The sequence below is a fragment of the Ranitomeya variabilis genome, chromosome 2, assembly GCF_051348905.1.
Source record: "Ranitomeya variabilis isolate aRanVar5 chromosome 2, aRanVar5.hap1, whole genome shotgun sequence".
NCBI lineage: Eukaryota > Metazoa > Chordata > Amphibia > Anura > Dendrobatidae > Ranitomeya > Ranitomeya variabilis.
Genome location: NC_135233.1, coordinates 47473170 through 47493890, shown reverse-complemented (window position 1 = coordinate 47493890; position 20721 = coordinate 47473170). Strand labels below are relative to the sequence as shown.

Genomic DNA, 20721 nt, shown 5'->3' with positions numbered 1-20721 from the left:
TTAATGCCTACCTGAGAGTGTGGATCCCTACAGAGCGAATGCCTCTAAATTTGTTTCAGCCAGATTTGATTTGTTCTGAATAAATTCGGCCTAATTGAACTGGCCCTATTTGCTGAATATAATACTGTGAATTCTTTCCAGACCCCAAAGCATATTAAACAGAAGGGAGGGAAGTGGGTTAAAAAACATCACACTATCCTCACCTCTCCTAAGCCCTCACTTGATTCCTTAGACTGCCATGCGGAAGAAGCACCCGACCAGAGCGGAAAACTGAGGAAGTTGTGATGGAGAAAGCAAGAAGAGTCAGGTGAGGGTCTCGAAGAAGTGAGTAGAATTCATTTCCCGCCTGGCTGCCATTTTGATTGATTTGTGCCAATCGAAACCTCAAAATTTATGATTTGGTAAGATATTACATTTTGGGTAAATTGGTACTGAATTCATTTTATTACGAATCAACTGTTTTTAATCATGAAGATTTGCATTTACTTTTGTCATTACCTGTTACTCTGGAATTTGCACCAATTAGTAGACCTGTCTCATTGTGTTTAATTTTGGTTGTTTGCCAAAGTGTTGCAGACTACGACAAAGGAGGTACTCAATCTAAACAGATCATCATATTACAAAAAATACAGCGTTTCTGCATGAGCAGCTCCTTTATTTGCCCAGGGTAGTGAGCAGCAATTATGCGGATCACCGTATGACAGGTCTTTCTTCAAACCACTCCTTAGTTAACCCCTTTTTCTTAGAGCATTGTTCATATAATGCCTTTCTTCCATTTACACAAGTAAACAGAAAACAGGTTGGGCGAGTATGACATCTTAGCGCTAGAAGAAGGCAAGCACAAAACAAGGACGTGTAAGGCTGGATCGGAGGCGATCAGGTGTCCTGCTTTGTGTCACACTATTTGTTGCTGGGATGGGAATGTCACTCCAAAGAAAGAAATATCAGTTCTTGAGCAGAGGTCATCCAGGAAATCGCACACACAATAAGGCAACATAATCCAGCTCTTGAAGCCACACGGTCCGATTGCTGTTATTTTTGCCCTATTAACTTTGCTGCATGAAGATACAGTGACATTAATTACCCGCAAACAGGTCGAACAATGCAAGAAAGTTCAGACAAATGTGAAAACCCCCACCCCAAATGCTGACCTTTGCAGAATTTCTGTGATTGGTTTCATAAAAGTTTTTAAAACATTGCCGTGTTCTAAACAAAAAACATTTTAATTGCCCTGATAGTATATTTTTAATTACTAAAAAGGGGTGTTCACAGCAACTAGCCAGAGTGGAAAATAGTTACATAGGTGGTCTCTTACTCTGGAAGACCCAACATATAATTATTCATTTCACCTCTGGGGGTGCTACAGGGAAAATTAGTAGTTGTCAGATTCCCCTTTAGATTACAATGGCCCTTCTAACAAGAAAGGCATCACACCAATTGGACAATGCCTTTATAGGATTCTTATGATTTATCTTCAGGAATGCAATTCTCTCCAGCTTCCTAATTTCCCAAATCCTGGGGGGATTGGATCATAATATATATGGGGACCTGTGTATGTGCTTATACTGTATATAGGAATCTGTAAGTGGGCTCATTCTTAATGTATAATGGGATCTATGGGGATCCATAATGTATATAGAAGGCTATGTGGGGGCTCATACTGTGCATAGGGGCTGGGTGGGGCTCATACTGTATATAGTGGGCTGTGTGGGGGCTCATGCAGTATATCGGAGGGCTCTGTGGGGGCTCAAACTGTAAAAAGAGGCGTGTGAGTGGGCTTATACTTTATATACGGCAGCACGGTGGCTCAGTGGTTAGCACTGCAGCCTTGCAGCGCTGGGGTCTTGAGTTCAAATCCCACCAAGGACAACATCTGCAAAGAGTATGTCTGGGTGGGGCTCATACTGTATATAGTGGGCTGTGTGGGGGCTCATGCAGTATTTCGGAGGGCTCTGTGGGGGCTCAAACTGTAAAAAGAGGCGTGTGAGTGGGCTTATACTTTGCGTGGGTTTCTTCCAGGTTCTCCAGTTTCCTTGAACATTCCAAAGACATACTGATTGGGAATCTAGATTGTGAGCCCCAACGGGGACAGTGATAATAATCTATGCAAAGCGCTGTGGAATATGATAGCGCTATACAAGCAAAGTGTAATAATTAATAATAAATAAAAAATACATAGTGCCGGGGGATCATGCTGTATATAGGACCTGTGTATGCGATCATACTGCATATAGTGGGCTGGGTATGGGATTGTACTGTATCAAGGGGACTGTGTGGGGGCTCATGCTGTATATAAGAGGGCTATGTGGGGGCTCATTCTGTATATAGGGGACTGTGAGTGGGGTCATACTTCATATGGGGGGGCTCATGCTGTATATGGAGGCCTGCTTGTAGGATCATAATGTATATAGGGCAGCTGTGTGTGGGATCATACTGTATATCGGGGCTCATACTGTATATAGGGTGGATGTGGGCTCATATGGTATAAAGCGGGCTGCGTGCTGCAGACTCATAATGTATATAGGGCAGCTGTGTGAGGGATCATACTATATATTGGGAGATGTGTGGGGGCTCATACTGTATATTGGGTGGGAGGGTGTAGGCTCATATGGTATAAAGCGTGCTGCGTGCACACTCATAATGTATATAGGGGGCTCACACTGCAAATAGGGGGTGTGAGCGTACTTACTTCTCCTCAATATTAAGTGATCCAATTAATATTAATATAAAATAATAATTCTAATTAATATGGTAATATTCATATTGAGCAGAACTCATTTCATCCATTTGTTTTCGCCTCCACAACAGTCGCGGTCTCTCATGTGACACCTCGGGAAAATTCATTGCTCACCCCTGCTGTAGACCTATGGCGGATAGGGAGCACATGTGATGTTTGTTATAGTAATTCATAGATATAACACATTTTGGATGGAAATGCCCTTTAACAAATGGTCCGAATTAAGTTATCCGAATAAGATGGATGGACATCTGAAATCTGATGCAAAGACTTGCTCGGAGACTCCCTGTAATATTAGATAACAGTAGACAGAGCGCGGCTCGGATTTCTGCTTCTACGTAGTGTGGCCTCGCTGTATGAAGAATGGTCCTGAACGCTGAGCAACAACATACGGAAAATGACGTTTGGACTTTATCACTGTTCTTTGTTTTGTGACTAATGGCCCTCCATAGGATTCATATCTCGGACATTCCTTTCTTTTGTAATTGAGAATTACATCATTTAATAAACAAAATTTGTGATTTTTATGTCTTTTTTGGGAGCGTGAGAATTCCCCTATCACACTCCATGTGCACTATGAAAAACATGTTCTAGAAGTTACAAGGTTCGGTTTCTATCTCTTCTCCCCCGAGACTCTAATTCATCTTTTATTATCAGCTTTTCAAGAGACAAAGCCACAATCTCCTCTGGAAATGACATCATTCTCGGAGATCTGCAGGGAATGGGATTTAGGCTTTTGTTATTGAAAATATTCCTTTTAATTCGTGTAACAATCATTAATCAGCGGCATCAATAAATATGTGCCGGGACAAAGCGAGGATCTGTATAATCTTCCATTGTTCAGATTCAGAAGATTCAGAAGAAGAGACAAGAATGGAAATGTTATTAGGTGACAGATTACAAAGTCATAGCCACACTTTTCTTTACAAAAAACTTTTTGAAAACAAAAAACGGAATCCTTAAGGGCTTGTTCACATGTTGCGTTTTATTCAAGAGTAAAAAATACTGCACTGTAAAGTACCAAGAAAGTGAATGAGATTTCTGGAATTTTGTGCATATGGCAAAAAAATTTTTTCGTGTAGATTTGAACCTTAAAATAATTTTTTCAAATCTTCAGTTTGTCAATTCTGTCTGTGTTTTTGCAGCATTTTCCAACCATTTAGATGAATAGGAAAAAAGCGCAAATGCATAAAAAATGTACCGTACTTAAAATGTGTAAAAAATGCATGGATTTTATGCAGCTTTATTTTCAGCCAACGCTGGTTTTTAGTGCAGAAAAATATGCTGCAAATGCTCAACATGTGCACCTATCTTTAAGTAGTATTCTCCATATTCCAATGGGTATGCCACAAACATTTAGAAGCTGCAGGGGGATCATCCCACAAACTAAGTACATTTTAAGTAATAAATCTTTAGAGCCAGATCACATGAGCATTGGGTATTCCCTTGCTGGCATGTGCATACATAGAAATCATGGGGGCCCATAGCAGAAGTTCTAATTGTCCAAACTGTCATCCCCATACAGCCCTCCACACTGTATAATGGGCCCCACATAGACCTCCATACAAATTAATGGCCTAACATAGTCCTCCATACAGAATAATAGCCCCACATAGTTTTTCATGAAGTGTAATGGGCCCCACATTGTCCTCCATATAGTATTATACTCTCCATATTGCTTTCCATATAGAATAATGGCCCCACATAGTCCTCTACTCCATACAGAATAATGGCCCACATAGTTCTCCATATAGTATAATGGCCCCACATAGTTCTCCATATAGTATGATGGGCCCCACATTGTCCTCTATATAGTACTAGACTGTGGCCCGATTCTAATGCATCGGGTATTCTAGAATATGCATGTCCCCGTAGTATATGGACAATGATGATTCCAGAATTCGTGGCAGACTGTGCCCGTCGCTGATTGGTCGAGGCAACCTTTATGACATCATTGTCGCCATGGCAACCATTATGACATCTACGTCGATACTGTGCCCGTCGCTGATTGGTCGAGGCCTGGCGGCCTCGACCAATCAGAGACGCGGGATTTCCATTATGACATCATCGTCGCCATGCTGTGCCCGTCTCTGATTGGTCGAGGCCCGGCGGCCTCGACCAATCAGAGAGGCGGGATTTCCAGGACAGACAGACAGACAGACAGACAGAAAGACAGACAGACAGACAGACAGACAGACAGACAGACGGAAAAACCCTTAGACAATTATATATATAGATTGTGGACCTCACATTGCCTTCCATACAGAATAATGGAACCACATAGTCCTCTCCTCCATATAGAATAATGGCCTCAGATAGTCGTCCATTTAGAGGGAGAAAGATGGGGAGGGAGCTGACAGCTCCCCTCTTCCATCATTGCTTTCAACTGTATCGCTGTCCAGGATGCTGACACAGTTGAATGTCGGCTGTGGGGGGAGTGCTGGCATTGTGGGCCAAATATTATCAACCTGTTAGCCAGACTTTGCCCACTTGCCAGAGTTTGACATGCTTTAAAGGGAACCTGTCATGTAAAATAACACTACTAACCTGCAGGTATGGGGTTAATCTCAGGCTAATAGCTTTCTGAGACCGAGCAGCACCAGCACTGAGAGCCCCGCTGCCAGGAGAAAACTAACTTCATTCGGGACTTTCAGGGCCAACGCAACACAATGTCAGAAAGCTGTTGACCTGCAGATAAACTCCATATCTGCAGGTTAATAGCGTTATTATACATGACAAGTTCACTGTAAGCATATTGTTTCTTAGACATCTATGTGTTATGGGGAACATTATAGATCAGTGGAAGCAACACTGTAAAATTTGTTTGTACTGCAAGTAATCTAAATTTTCTAAGGGTAATTGACTTGGATTATTATTAACCATTGGGTTTTTAATTTCTCCACTCAGCATAATACGGTAGTTGGGATCCTTGGGTCCATCAGAGAAAATTATTGTGAGGTCCTATTGACCTCCTATACTTAAAATGTAGACTTGACATATTGGGGTTGTCTTCTGCTGGACACTGGGGACCACACCTTCTGGGGACCAGACCTTCTGAGGACCAGACCTTCTGGAGCGCATGCGCTGGCGTTCAACGTGGCGCTCAGCGCTTGCTCCGGTCAAGATATCCAAACACCTGTAGATCATTTATCTCCTCCTCCTGAGCATCGTGACAACCACCGGTGACGTATTAGTTTTTTAATTATTTTGCATATATACTGGGCTTGCACTGTTTTGTCTAGCGCTTTCCCTGATGAAGCTATGTTCCACAGCGATACGCATGGGGTGTCTGGGTTATCCTGCTCCATGGCCTCTCATGGGTGACATTAATTGTCTCTAGTAGCTTTTTCTTTCCATGCAATTATCTTGTGCTGGAGTATCTGATAGTGAATGAGATGGTTCTGGGTAGTGTAATATTGATTATGGCTGTAGCCTTTGTTTTTACTGAATTTATATACCCTTCTAAATTCAGCGGTTGTATACTTAATGCTCAATGAACATATAACTTAAGGTACCTTCACACGAAACGACTTTACAACGAGAACGACAACGATCCGTGACGTTGCAGCGTCCTGGATAGCGATATCGTTGTGTTTGACACGCAGCAGCGATCTGGATCCTGCTGTGATATCGCTGGTCGTTGATTAAAGCTCAGAACTTTCTTTGGTCGTCAGGTCGGCGTGTATCGTCGTGTTTGACAGCAAAAGCAACGATGCCAGCAATGTTAAACATGGAGCTAACGACCTGTGAGAACGATAAGTGCGTCACCGCTACGTCACAGGATCGCTCCTGCGTCGTTCTGGAGCTGCTGTGTTTGACATCTCTACAGCGATGTAAACAGCGACGCTGCAGCGATCGGATCGTTGTCGTTCTCGTTGTGAAGTCGTTTCGTGTGAAGGTACCTTTACAGCTTGGGATTATGTCCCTTGGCTGAGATGTTCTTATCTGACGTATACACTTTAGGATATTATAGGATGTTTAATTATTGTTATTTCTTGATTCGCTTTTTTGTATTTGCTTTTCTCTTATCTGACATGTTCTTATTGTTCTATATACTGTATGTCTTTCTGTGTACTAATTCTCAGCATTCTTTGTATTGCTGTGAAAGGGGAAAACAGCAGGGAAAGATTCCATATATCTAAAATGTAACTTTTATTCAATATAAATTAAAATAACTCTGAACATACACAGTGGGGACAAAAAGAAAAAAACAAAAAAACATACACAATGATAAAGTGTCAGTGCTTAAACCAGTGCTCAGTAGAAAATAGTTTGGTCTCACCAGTTTGTTGAATCTTTATTAGCAGGTTATTATTATTATTATTATTATTATTATTATTATTTATTTATTTATATAGCACCATTAATTCCATGGTGCTGTACATGAGAAGGGGTTACATACAGGGTTATAAATATCGTTTACAGTAAACGAGTTTACAGGGACAGACTGGTACAGAGGGGAGAGGACCCTGTCCTTGCGGACTTACATTCTATGGGAATTCTAGGTTGAAGACAAGTAGGAACAAACAAGATAATTACATGTGGGGGAGGAGGTTCCCTACAATCCCCTGTTGTGCCCCTGTATTGCTCCTGCCCTCACAATGACACAGTCCCCAAGTGTAGGCTGCTAAGATGTACCCACCATAGTATGACTTATTTTATCTCTACACGTTTCCTCCCCAGTAGAGGGGATTCATCAGGGGAGCAAAAGTAAAATGTTGGATAAGTATCAAAGGTTCCTGCAGTGGCAGGAATCCCAGAATCGGGTTTGACCAGTGTCACAACCCATGTGTAAAAAATCTGCGGTACGTAATCTCCCCTGATGAATCCGCTCTACTGGGGAGGAAACGCGTAGGGAGAAAATAAGTCATGCTATAGTGGGTACATCTTAGCAGCATAAACTTGGGAACTGTCCTTGTGAGGGCAGGAGCAATACAGGTTTTGTCCCATTATTTGTACATAGCTTTGGCCCACTAGAGGATACGTTTTTATTCTGCCCTTGTCTCCACCACAAATGGACTAAGGCTGAAGAACCTTCTTACTATATGTTTTGGACGGAAAGACCATAGGGAGCCCATGCACGCCTACAAATCTAACTCCATGCAGATGGTCCTCCAGTAAAAGTCAACTGAAGGCTGAAAAGTAGAAGTACTACCCACAGTGCCACATTGCTGAACATTAACCTTTAAGGCATGATTAAGACTCACTTACATTTTTAGACTTTAGCCTTTTTCTTTTTCACAGGGATATCCTATTTCCAACAATCTGCACTTTCCAGTAAGTATTGGGATTAGTTAAAAAGGTGTTGAGCATCCACCAAAGTGCATCTGCCCAGTTGGCTCCACAGTAATGAAGAAGAGATTGTAGAGCATTGTCTCCTTCTTTGTTTATTTTCATTCATGGCAGTGAACATATGTCCTGTCCTCGCATATTATGTATAAGGTGCCGGTCTTCTTGGCTGCATTTACACAGTCCCTGTCTCCAATGGGGCTCGCAAACTAATTTCAACATATACTCAACCTAATTTTATTTAAAAAAAAACAAGACTCTGAGATGGACTGGCTCACCGTATAGTTGCTGTTCATGCTTGGGGCTCACTCTGTGACTGCAGACTTGTGAGTCCTCCCAGCATGCACAGTGCATGCTGTAAGGATTCTCCAGTGTGTGTGACCACAAGTAGGCAATGTGGGTACATGCGGTCACTTGCTGACTAGACGTGCGCAACCTTGTTCAATACAAATGTATTGAGCGAGGCTGGACAATTCTAGTCTGAATGTGACAGGTAATATGCAAATTTCATACTTTCAATCACATGACCGCCCATAGAATCCTGACAGCATGCACTGCATAAAGTGACTGCAGATTTCAGCCCTAAGCCTGGACAACTCTTTTAAGAAGACAAGATGAGTATGTAGTCTTATTTGACATACTCTATGGGTAAAAAAAGGTATTCAAATTAGCTTTCCTGTAGAAGGAAAGTACGGTAAATGATCTTGGAGGAGATAGTTTTCTTTCCTTCTACAAGAGAGCTAATTTAAATAAAAAAAGCCAAATAACCTATTTTGTAGAGTCCAAGTAAACTGGGGTACAGCGCCATGGACTAAATGGCACAACAGTAATAAATAATATATATATATTTTTTGCACTTTACAATCATCAATCATCATCGCTGTCCCTATTGGGGCTCACAATCTAAATTCCCTTTCAGTATGTCTGTAGTGTGTGTGTGGGGGAGAGGAGTCAGAGTACTTGTAGGAAACCCAAGCAAACATGGTGAGAACATACAAACTCCTTGCAGATGTTGTCCTTGGGATTTGAACCCAGGACACCAGCGCTGCAAAGTGCTAACCACTGACCTATGTATGGAAAACCAACCAAAACTGGTGATAACATACACACTTCAGGGCTGGACCCTAGTGTTAGAAGATATCAGTGGATATCAGTTACATTCGTACGTTGAATCCAGGCTCGGACTGGCCCATAGTGGAACAGGGGACTCCCCCGGTGGGCCCTTCTGCAGATCTGGTGCCCAAACCCCACTCTGTGGGTAGTACTTGGCATAATTCACTTGTTTCACTCTGTACAGAAAAAGCAACATCTCATCATTCATTAATCAAACTACCCAGTTTATTATTAAATAAAGATATATGTAAATTTGTTAACGAGGGTAGTGTAATATTTGTATGCAGGTGAAAAGTGGGCCCCCCAGTCAATGTTACTGGTGGGCCCTTGGCACCCTAGTCCGACACTGGCTGAATCCATCAAATTTTTCATAAACTGGAATTTTGTATACAGTAGATATAAGCTAAAATCCCTTGTATTGTAAAATGTCTTATATCATCCATATTCACTGAACATCCTGTGCTGTTGCAGACAACATCTTCAGCCTGAACATGATTGTCATGTTATATCAGGTCATGATCCAAATATTTGTATTTTTAACTGGAAAAGGTGTTTACTGGTAAAATGAGTCTCACAACAGATGAGATGCAAAGCCCCTGAGCAGACATTCGAGCTCGTAGTATTGTCCTCCACCCATGTCCTTAAGCATTTCACTGAGTCATGCATTTCTACAGGGCTTTCTAACTATAATGTTCTTTATTTTAAAGATTCTACAGAAGTAAAAAAAAAAACTTTAGTGAGAACCACTCAACAGGGATTATCTTAAAGCTGACCTGAGTTCCATCTCTAAGGTTGACCTTTGACTCTCAGGTCATAGGTTCCTTCAACTCTTCACTTGTAGCTAAAGAAACCTAAAGGCAAGAAACAAAGGCAGTGTCTTTTCTTTCAAGCTATGTTTTTGTGGGATTGTTGTGACAAATAGTGGAAAGATAATAGTCTTCTGACCATTTATTATTTCAGCTGTTGAATTTAGGAGAAACTGTAGGGAGGGGAGGTAGGAGAACAGCAAGGTAAATATTTCTAAAAGGAAGAGAACCATTTATAGGGGAGGGGAAGACTTTCTCCAAACAGATAAAGTTCAGGACTAGACCCCCAGTAGGACTGACATTTGATGAACTCTAAAATAAAGAATGTCACTCTTAGAGCGAGGGACAAAGTCAACTTTTTAGACTTGAACTTGACCTCAGTCTTGGCAAAGGATTAGGTTTAGGTAGACGGGACACTCCAGAATTACAAATGTAATGTTCTTCTGGTGGAGGTGACTTCATCTCAGTCTGTTCTTGGCTGCTGAGGAACAATTCTTTTAGGACACTAATAGTTTAACATATATTTTTCCAGGCTTGCTGGATTAAAGAGTACAAAATGTTTTTTTGTATGCTGACATCATGTTTTTTTTTTTGTTTTTTTTTGCAGGACATATGACTCCCATGGTAAGATGAATAATTTCTCCAAAACTTTCCATAGAAACGTCCTGTGTTATGTAAAAAAAGATCAATGAAGTAAAGGATGGAATGAGACAGCAAATTAATGTTTTCTTATTATGCTACTGATTGGTTTTAGGAGCAATACTGGATTGTCAAAAATAATAAAGAATTATGTAAACTTGTCCTCTTGATTCCTTGCTGCCCCAAGTACTGTCAGGTACCCTGCAGTCCTCAGTGTGTCTTCTTCCAGCCGGACAGGCATGAGACTGCTTTAATCAGTAATTGGCAGCATTGGTCACATGTCTATACAGCTAGAAAAGAATGTACAAAGATTGTTTATGTATAAACTGTTTGTGTCGAATGACATTTTATTCATAGCAGAAGTATTGATCGCTACTGAGGCCATATATTGCCACTATGGATAGAAGATGGAGCACAGAGACCGGAAGCACAGTATAGTTGGCTGGTCTCTCCAAAACCGGTGAGGTCAAACGACTTTACCTTATATGTATCAGAACAATTACTCCATGATCTACACTCTGAGTTGATTCAGATTATTTGGTGTGAATTTTGCAGACTTAACCTCCTGCCATAGAGATAAAAAATAAGCTACAGATACAGGAGCATCTTATGGGGCGCCCAGTGGAGTTGTCTGACCAAACACATAAGATAGCTGAGGGCCAAGTGATTGTTCAGCCATCAGCCATCTCTCTCAACTCCTGATACACATGAACCTTTGGCTTGGATGAGAGTTTGTGTTTTCAATGGAAAGAAAGAAGAACACCCCTGACAATCGATTCTGTCAGAGGATCTTAATTGGGGTTCATTAATGTTTTAGAACTTGGGCGTTCCTCTGGTAGACCAGCCCAAGTCATGAGGACTTAGGGTAAATGCAGTGCCGTAGCAAATTAAAATGATTTTCTACTATTAAGATATTGATGACCTACCATAGTGGATCAATAACAGATTGGTGGTTGCCTGACACCTGGCCCATCAGCTGTTATCAGGTCTAGTTGGATGTAGAAAGTGGACAGTGGGGAGCACCATCACTCCATCACACTTTTTAAAGGACGCTCCCTGTTACTGCAAATTTGCTTCTCTAAGGGCTCTCTCACACCGTCTGATTGAGATCCAGTATCATTCTATGGAGCTGCACACATGTCCGATTTTCAGATCGCCCTCAGCAATGCAAGTCAATGAGCCGAAGGAGTCCGATTTCCTCAGACTGACAGAATGGAGGAGATAGAGAAGAATTGTTCCCCGTCTTCTCACAGTGTGCTCCAATTCTCTACCCGAGAGCATCGGATCACAATCACACTATGCTGACAATCTGATCAAACTCTGATCAGAGTGTCATTTGCATAATTGACCCAATTGTCTCTGATGAAAGAATTTATGTCCATCTGATGCTACCCTAAGGGTTATTGTGACAGATCCCCTGTACCTGGCAACCCATATGGACCTCCTCTCCTTGATTGGTTGATTGGCAGTCCAAGTTGAGACTGACATCCAAGTGTCTCAATGCGGAACATCAAGTATTCTTCACGATAATGTATGCCTGAAGTGATATCAGAGCAATTGGACATCTGCCAGAAGAATGTAATCTATCCCACTCTAGCGCCAAAAGATTATGTTGAACATTTTACCACAAAAATAATAAAATAATATATATACAAAAATCTTACTCATAGCATGTCGAAATACAATAGAGATTAGTTCATCTGGGGATAGCAAACAAGCAACTTTTAATAAGTCACATATTTAGTATGTTGATAGCGGTTGTATATTTTGTGTGTTTAGATTGTTTTAAATCTTTGTATTTCATCCAAATTGGCATATGAAAAGCAGCGCTGTCCCATAAATCGTGAATAATGCTGGACTTGCATGATGTGTTGCTGGATGGAGTGAACAGATCTCTACCACCCAAATAGCCATAGCCATCCTGTTGTCCTAACGTTAATATCTTGTTGAGACATATATTGTTTGTTGCAGACTTATTACCTTTAACACCTGACCCACTGACCCATCGGCTCTAGTTTTTTCAATGATCACGTAGCTCTACCGATCTGCACACCATCGATTTATTAATGATGTTGCAGGATATCGCAGAATTGTACCGATCTGCACACCATCGATTTATTAATGATGTTGCAGGATATCGCAGAATTGTCTCATTAATTGCCACAAAAATTAAAAGAAAAATTGCTGTTCAATTTTATTTTTTTTAAATAGGCCCCCTATCTTCAATAAAACAAATAACTACAGTATTTTCCTTAAAATAATAGGCCAAAATACTTATTTATCAAGCTAAGTGCATCCTAAATTATGACGCAATTTGTGACAAAAATCTGTCTTTATTGACTTACTCTATAATTCTGTGTATTAGACACTTTCTAACCCTTGTCTGACAAAGGGGATGTAACTTTGCTAAAACAAGGCATGAAATGCTGGGAGGGGACATAGTCTACCATGAGACACAAACATTTTGGCACAAACTAAACCAAATAAAAGGTGATGTGTCACGGGTTTACTGCGACAGAGAGGAGCCAGAAGACCACAGCATCTGATTTCTCGTACTCCTGCACTGATTCGAATCATTTCACCTTCATATTAAACGGTGCAAGTTTCTTTTAGCAGTGTAGAGGTTAATGTGCTCAGTTGAGAGCTCCTGGCAACTTTCCATCTCCTATACAATCTGGGCCCTGGCTAGCATTCATTGTCAGAGATAGCTTTTGCTACATGGCTGGAGGTTGTTGGTGGTTGTTATTGGAGAAAGGTGTTTGGTGAATTTATCTGTGACTTTAGCTAAGTGTTGAGTGTGTGATAATTCCCTTTCTTCTCTTACTTTGATTTAACCCCATCCTCCACTCCCTAGTGTTTTCCTCTGTTGTATGTGTGCATATATTTGTATGATTGGTATTTTCCTTTATCTTCTGTTCGTATTATCTTGTTAGTCTTTTGTTGTAGTACGGTACACTACTACACCCCTTTTACGAGGGTGGTGGAAGGATACAGACTGAAGGCGGATTCAGGAGCTAAGGCAAGGTAGTGGCTCTGGCATCTTCATCATCAGAAGTAATCTGGGGAACAGGGCGAGCTTTGGCACCCTCTAGTGTTAGGGAAAGAGCCCCTGGTCCAAGGACACCCGACAGCAGTCGTGACTAGTGTTGAGCATTCCGATACCGCAAATATCGGGTATCGGCCGATATTTGCGGTATCGGAATTCCGATACCGAGTTCTGATATTTTTGTGATATCGGAAATCGGAATCGGAAGTTCCCAGTGTATGGTTCCCAGGGTCTGGAGGAGAGGAGACTCTCCTTCAGGCCCTGGGATCCATATTCATGTAAAAAATAAAGAATTAAAATAAAAAATATGGATATACTCACCCCTCCGGCGGCCTCTGGACCTTACCGATGTAACCGGCAGCCTCCGTTCCTAAGAATGAGGAGTTTAGGACCTGCGATGACGTCGCGGCTTGTGATTGGTCGCATGAGCGGTCACATGAGCGGTCACGCGACTAATCACAAGCCGCGACATCATCGAAGGTCCTAAACTCCTCATTCTTAGGAACGGAGGCTGCCGGTTACATCGGTAAGGTCCAGGGGCCGCCGGAGGGGTGAGTATATCCATATTTTTTATTTTTATTCTTTATTTTTTACATGAATATGGATCCCAGGGCCTGAAGGAGAGTTTCCTCTCCTTCAGACCCAGGGAACCATCCAGGATACCTTCCGATACTTGTGTCCCATTGACTTGTATTGGTATCGGGTATCGGTATCGGCGATATCCGATATTTTTCGGATATCGGCTGATACTATCCGATACCGATACTTTCAAGTATAGTGTTGAGCGATACCTTCCGATACTTGAAAGTATCGGTATCAGATAGTATCGGCCGATACCCGAAAAGTATCGGATATCGCCGATACCGATACCCGATACCAATACAAGTCAATGGGACACCAAGTATCGGAAGGTATCCTGATGGTTCCCAGGGTCTGAAGGAGAGGAAACTCTCCTTCAGGCCCTGGGATCCATATTACTGTGTAAAATAAAGAATTAAAATAAAAAATATTGATATACTCACCTCTCCGGAGGCCCCTGGACATCACCGCTGGTAACCGGCAGCCTTCTTTGCTTAAAATAAGCGCGTTTAGGGCCTTCCATGACGTCACGGCTTGTGATTGGTCGCGTGGCGGTCACATGAGCGGCACGCAACCAATCACAAGCCGTGACGTCATGGAAGGCCCTAAACGCGCTCATTTTAAGCAAAGAAGGCTGCCGGTTACCAGCGGTGATGTCCAGGGGCCTCCGGAGAGGTGAGTATATCAATATTTTTTATTTTAATTCTTTATTTTACACAGTAATATGGATCCGATACCGATTCCCGATACCACAAAAGTATCGGATCTCGGTATCGGAATTCCGATACCGCAAGTATCGGCCGATACCCGATACTTGCGGTATCGGAATGCTCAACACTACTCAACACTAGTCGTGACATTAGAAATTAGAATGGTGCTCCAGACTTATGAAGAATAACATTTCAGCACTCTACTACAAGACTCTACTAATATTGATAAAACAGCCCTAATATTTTTATTGCACTGTTCGTCATGAAAAAAATGCAAAAATTATGGCACGATTGCTGCTTTTCCTATTTCCCTGTAAAAAAACAAACTCCCCCATTTGAATACATTGAGTGTAAAATAAAAAATTATGGTTTTGAAATCTGGAGACATTTTTTTTCCATAAAACCAACTTTTAATTTAAAAATTGGTAAAACATGAAAATAAATATAAATTTGGTAATAACATAACTGTATCCACCTATAGAATGTATCTTTGAATGACAGAAAAGGGGGCTGGTTTAGTTATTAAAATTAGCCAGTCAGCCAGCCCCCTTCACATTTAGGCATAGTAAAATATCAACACAGGAAGCTTTCTCCTGTGTCAAGCACAAGCCAATAGTTGAACTACTCCAGATGGTCGCTGATATCTTCAAATTAGAGCAATTTTCTTAATAATTAGATTTGTAAAGATACATATTCTTCATGAACATGTGCTTTTCACAACATTAGAATATCACAATATCATCAAAAAGTTAATTTATTTCAGTCCTTCAATATAAAAAGTGATACTCATATATTATATAGAGTCATTACAGACAGAGTGATCTATTTCAAGCGTTTATTTGTGAAAATGTTGATGATTATGGTTTACAGCCAATGAAAACCCAAAAGTCATTATCTGAGTAAATTAGAATAATTAACAAAAAACACCTGCAAAGGCTTCCAAGTGTTTAAAAAGGTCCCTTAGTCTGTTTCAGTAGGCTCCACAATCATGGGGAAGAGTGCTAACTTGACAGATGTCCAGGAGGCAGTCATTGACACACTCCACAAGGAGGGTAAACCCCAAATGGTAACTGTTAAAGAAGCCGGCTGTTCACAGAGTGATGTATCCAAGCATATTAATGGAAAGTTGAGTGGAAGGAGAAAGTGTGGTAGAAAATCGTGCACAAGCAAACGGGATAACCGCAGCCTTGAAAGGATTGTTAAGAAAATGCCATTCAAAAATGTGGGGGAGATTCACAAGGAGTGGACTGCTGCTGGAGTCATTGCTTCAAGAGCCACCACACACAGAGGTATCCAGGACATGGGCTACAAGTGTCACATTCTTTGTGTCAAGTCACTGATGACCAATAGACAACGCCAGAAGCGTCTTACCTGGGCCAAGGAGGAAAAGAACTGGACTGTCACTCAGTGGTCCAAGGTGTTGTTTTCAGATGAAAGAAAACTTTGCATTTCATTTGGAAATCAAGGTCCCAGAGTCTGGAGGAAGAGTGGAGAGGCCACAATCCAAGCTGCTTGAGGTCTAGTGTGAAGTTTCCACAATCAGTGATGGTTTCGGAGCCATGTCATCTGCTGGAGTAGGTCCACTGTGTTTTATCAAGACCAGCCGTCTACCCGGAAATTTTATAGCACTTCATGCTTCCCTCTGCCGACAAGCTTTTTGGACATGGAAATTTTATTTTCCAGTAGGAGACTTGGCACCTGTCCACACTGCCAAAAGTACCACTACCTGTTTTAGAAAATCTATGGGGTATTGTCAAGAGGAAGATGAGACACCAGACCCAACAAGGCAGGTGAGCTGAAGGCTGTTATCAAAGCAACCTGGGCTTCCATAACAACTCAGCAGTGCCACAGTCTGATCACCTCCATGCCACACCGCACTGATGCAGTAATTGATGCAAAAGGAGCCCCGACCAAGTATTGAGTGCATTTACTGAACATACATTTCAGGAGGCCAACATTTTGAATTTTAAAATAATTTTTCAAGCTGGTGTTATAAAGTATTCTAATTTACTGAGATAATGACTTTCGTGTTTTCATTGGCTGTAAGCCATAATCATCAACATTACCAGAAATAAACACTTGGAATAGATCACTCTGTTTGTAATGACTCTATATAATATATGAGTTTCATTTTTTGCATTGAAGAACTGAAATAAATTAACGTTTTGATGACATTCTAATTTTGTGAGATGCACCTGTAAGTAAAACCTTTCAGTGCTAAGGCCTATGCACAGACACATAGCTATAGAGTGTGCAGAGGTTGCACTGTGCTTAGGCTCTTGAGCATGAGGGAACCCAAGATGTCCTTCTGCTCTATGTGAATGGACCAAAATGACAAATGGCTTGTGATAGCCTGTAAGCTCTGTTAGAATATGTGTATGAATATGTTCATGAGGCTGCAACACATCCTACACTTAACAAGGAGAGGTCATAATAAATATGTATTTTATTTTAAATGGTGTAAATGGAGCTGCTTCCCTGAATCTGGAGTTGTTTTTCTTCTGCTCTTGTGCCTCTCCGTCTCTGAGATATGGCCCCTTGTTCCCTGTATGCAAATGAAGTCTTGTTAGCCAAGTGGACTTGGTCCCCAACTGTTTTCTATGGGATTCTTTTTGACAACTATGCCCACATGGCTGTCAAGATTAGATTTATATTGAGGGAAGAGAGAGCCATATCTCAGGATTGGAGAGGAGCAGGAACAAAAGATAAACAACATCAGATTCATGAGAACAGCGTAATTTCCACCAGAAAAGCAAAAAATGCTCCTTTAATAGATAGATCACGTTAAATGTATTACAAATAAGTCCTGGCGTGTTTGTGAAGTTGACTTTAAAGCGTCCGTACTGGAGGTACATGATGGCTGCCAAGAGTTTTACGCACAATTTTAAGATGTTAGAATTACTTTAGTTACAGTCCTGGAAGAAAAATTCTGTATCTAATTTGTTTTGTCTTTGCCACAGGAAACTTCCAATAGTAACATGCTGCTTAGATTTTGGGATTTCCACAGATAGTTGGCTAGTTATGAGGTAGACAGCTTTAGCTGGAAGGTTCTCAGACAAGTGTTTAATGCCAGATCATTAACCTAGTAAACCTTAAAGGGACTTTCTTATGAATGGATCTTACTAAAATGAATAACCTATAGGGCATAAAAGCCAAAATGGAGACCCTGCTATATGAAGTCTCTAGTTTTGGAAGACAGAGCCTGCTAATGTTCTGTATGGGTGGACTTTCAGGTAACACTATGTCACCCCTGCAATGATCACTGGCTATGTGCCACCTATCCCCGTTTCATATCTATGACGACAAGTTACAAGATCCCCATTTTTCCACTCCTGGTTAATCCTAAAATTAGGCTTTCGCTAAACAATGTCTTTAAAGGGGTTATTCAGTCACAACGAAAACCTTACAGGTGGCAAGGATTTGTCTAAAATGCCAAAGTCTGGAATACTAAGCTGCTGTCACCCCAGTGGATCCAGCACAGGTCATTATGTTGGTTTGTGTTGGGCTCTGAATTGATGTTGTCTCGTTCCTCAGTCACCTGAGAGTTGAGGCTTGTGATTTGCTGCAGCAATCAAGTGGCTAAAGGAATGACAAATCATCAGATGTATCTCTAACTTCTGCAGCCAATTACATGCCTCAGTTGGCAGTTGACCGAAGAAAGGGACATCGATGCTTCCAGTCCAGAAGCAGACCGTCATAACCATAATGGGTTCAGCTCAGTAGCATACCTACTGGGGGGCAGAGGGTGCGGCTACACCAGAAGGTCCACTTGAAGCTACACTACTTTAACTGCATCAGTGTGAGCAGCGCCAGATACAGTTAAACTTTGCAGCAGAGCAGGGAGGCACGATCTCTCTGTACTCCACTATGGGGCCTGTGAGCCAAGGGGCCTAGTGCCCATACAGTATAATTCACCCCATAGTTCATACAGTATAATGCGCCCCAAAATCCATAGAGTATAATGCACCACATAGCCTATGAAGTGTAATGCACCCCGTAGCCAATACAGTATAATACACCCCATAGTCCATGCAGTATAATACACCCCATAGCCCATACAGTATAATGCACCCATAGCACATGCAATATAATGCACCCCATAGTTTATACAGTATAATGCACCCCATAGCCTATACAACATAATGCACCCCATAGTCCATACAGTATAATGCACTCCACAGTCCATACAGCATAATGCACCCCATAGGTATCTATACAGTATAATGCACCCCATAGTCCATATAGTATAATGCACTCCAAAGCCCATACAACATATGGCACCCCATAGTCTATAATGCGCCCCATAGCCCTTACAACATAATGCACCCTGTATTCTATACAGAATAATGCCCCCCATAGCCCATACAACATAATGCACCCCATAGTCTATAATGCTCCCTAACTAACTTGCATAATGATAAATATATTTATAGATGTGGATATTAATGTAGTTGGTCATGAGTATCTGCACATGGTCTGCATGACTTTAGAAGTACTCAGTAGAGCAGCCTCAGGCCTTAGTCGTCCATACATGTAAGAGAAAATGTGGCCAAACCTGCCAATTTCTGCTGGACTGGCTGACTTTTCTATGTGTATGTATCCCTCCCAACTTGGCGGAAAGAAGGCTTGACCTTGTAAAGTATTAACATGTCCAAATTTTTTTTCTTAGAGTACATAAATCACCTCCAGATATACGGTACCTGGCAGTCATAAAATATTGAATTTCTATTTCAAAATTTTGAGCCTGGAATGTGAAGAAATAATTTTTCAAGGTAGTTAGATATTATGGGGGGCTGTCCCACTACTGCCCCTCTTATTTTACTTTTATGACTTATCAATTAAATTGGTCATAAATAGTGTTGAGCGATACCTTCCGATATCGGAAAGTATCGGTATCGGAAAGTATCGGCCGATACCGTCAAAGTATCGGATCTAATCCGATACCGATACCCGATCTCAATGCAAGTCAATGGGACGAAAATATCGGAATTAAAATAAACCCTTTCTTTCCTTGTAGGTTAATTCTACATGAAGGAAAACAACTAAGAATAATGTAGGATGTATTGGGGGAGGTAGCGGAGACATTAAAGGCACAGAGGTTTAGCCCAAACAAATAGAATAGCAGGATTTTTATTTTTTTTTTATGACGTTCGGCGTTAGAAAGATTTTGACTATGTTATTTTTTTTTTTTTATTTTGTCAGATATTGATGTTTCACTACTTCCACGCCCTTCACCTTCTTTTTTACTTCTCCCACACTTTCTTCTTCATTATCCTCATCATCAGTTTCTTTGACATCAACTATCTTCACCTTATTCATCTTCTTCTTCTTCTACCTATAATTTTTTTTTTTTACATTGTTCATATTCTTTTTATTTAACTATTATCTTCTTCATATTCAACTTCTTCATCATATTCTTATTTGTGACAGGCATTCCCGTAGTTGTTATCTATAAAAGTTTGAAGATTACACCTTTGGCCTGCAGCATCAGGCTTTATCCAGGGGCACCACGAGGAGGAACGGACTCACCCCCATACACTGCTTAGTCTTCTTCTGCTTATAATTTAGATAATATCTTTTGCTCTGATATTTAGTGTTATGCTTAATGTTCTTCTGCTCTTTGTTCTGCAGCCTCTTGTTCTTCTGCTTCTCGGTCTCCCATGTCGTCGTCGTCTCCAGGGTCGTCGTCTCCAGGGTCGTCGTCTCCGGGGTCGTCGTCATCGGGGTGGTCTTCAGGGTCATCGTCTCCAGGGTCGTCGTCATCTCAGTGGTCGTCGTCATCTTAGGGGTGGTCTTCCGGGT

General features: G+C 41.3%; 1 long non-coding RNA gene across 1 annotated transcript in view; it reads left to right on the top strand.

Moving 5' to 3' along the window:
- Positions 1-224: 224 nt before the first annotated feature.
- Positions 225-20721, top strand: part of LOC143809075 (uncharacterized) — a 51276-nt gene continuing 30779 nt past the window's right edge. The window contains exons 1-2 of the long non-coding RNA XR_013222060.1: positions 225-307; positions 10553-10569. This is a non-coding gene — a long non-coding RNA (uncharacterized LOC143809075). The remainder of the gene's footprint in view (positions 308-10552; positions 10570-20721) is intronic.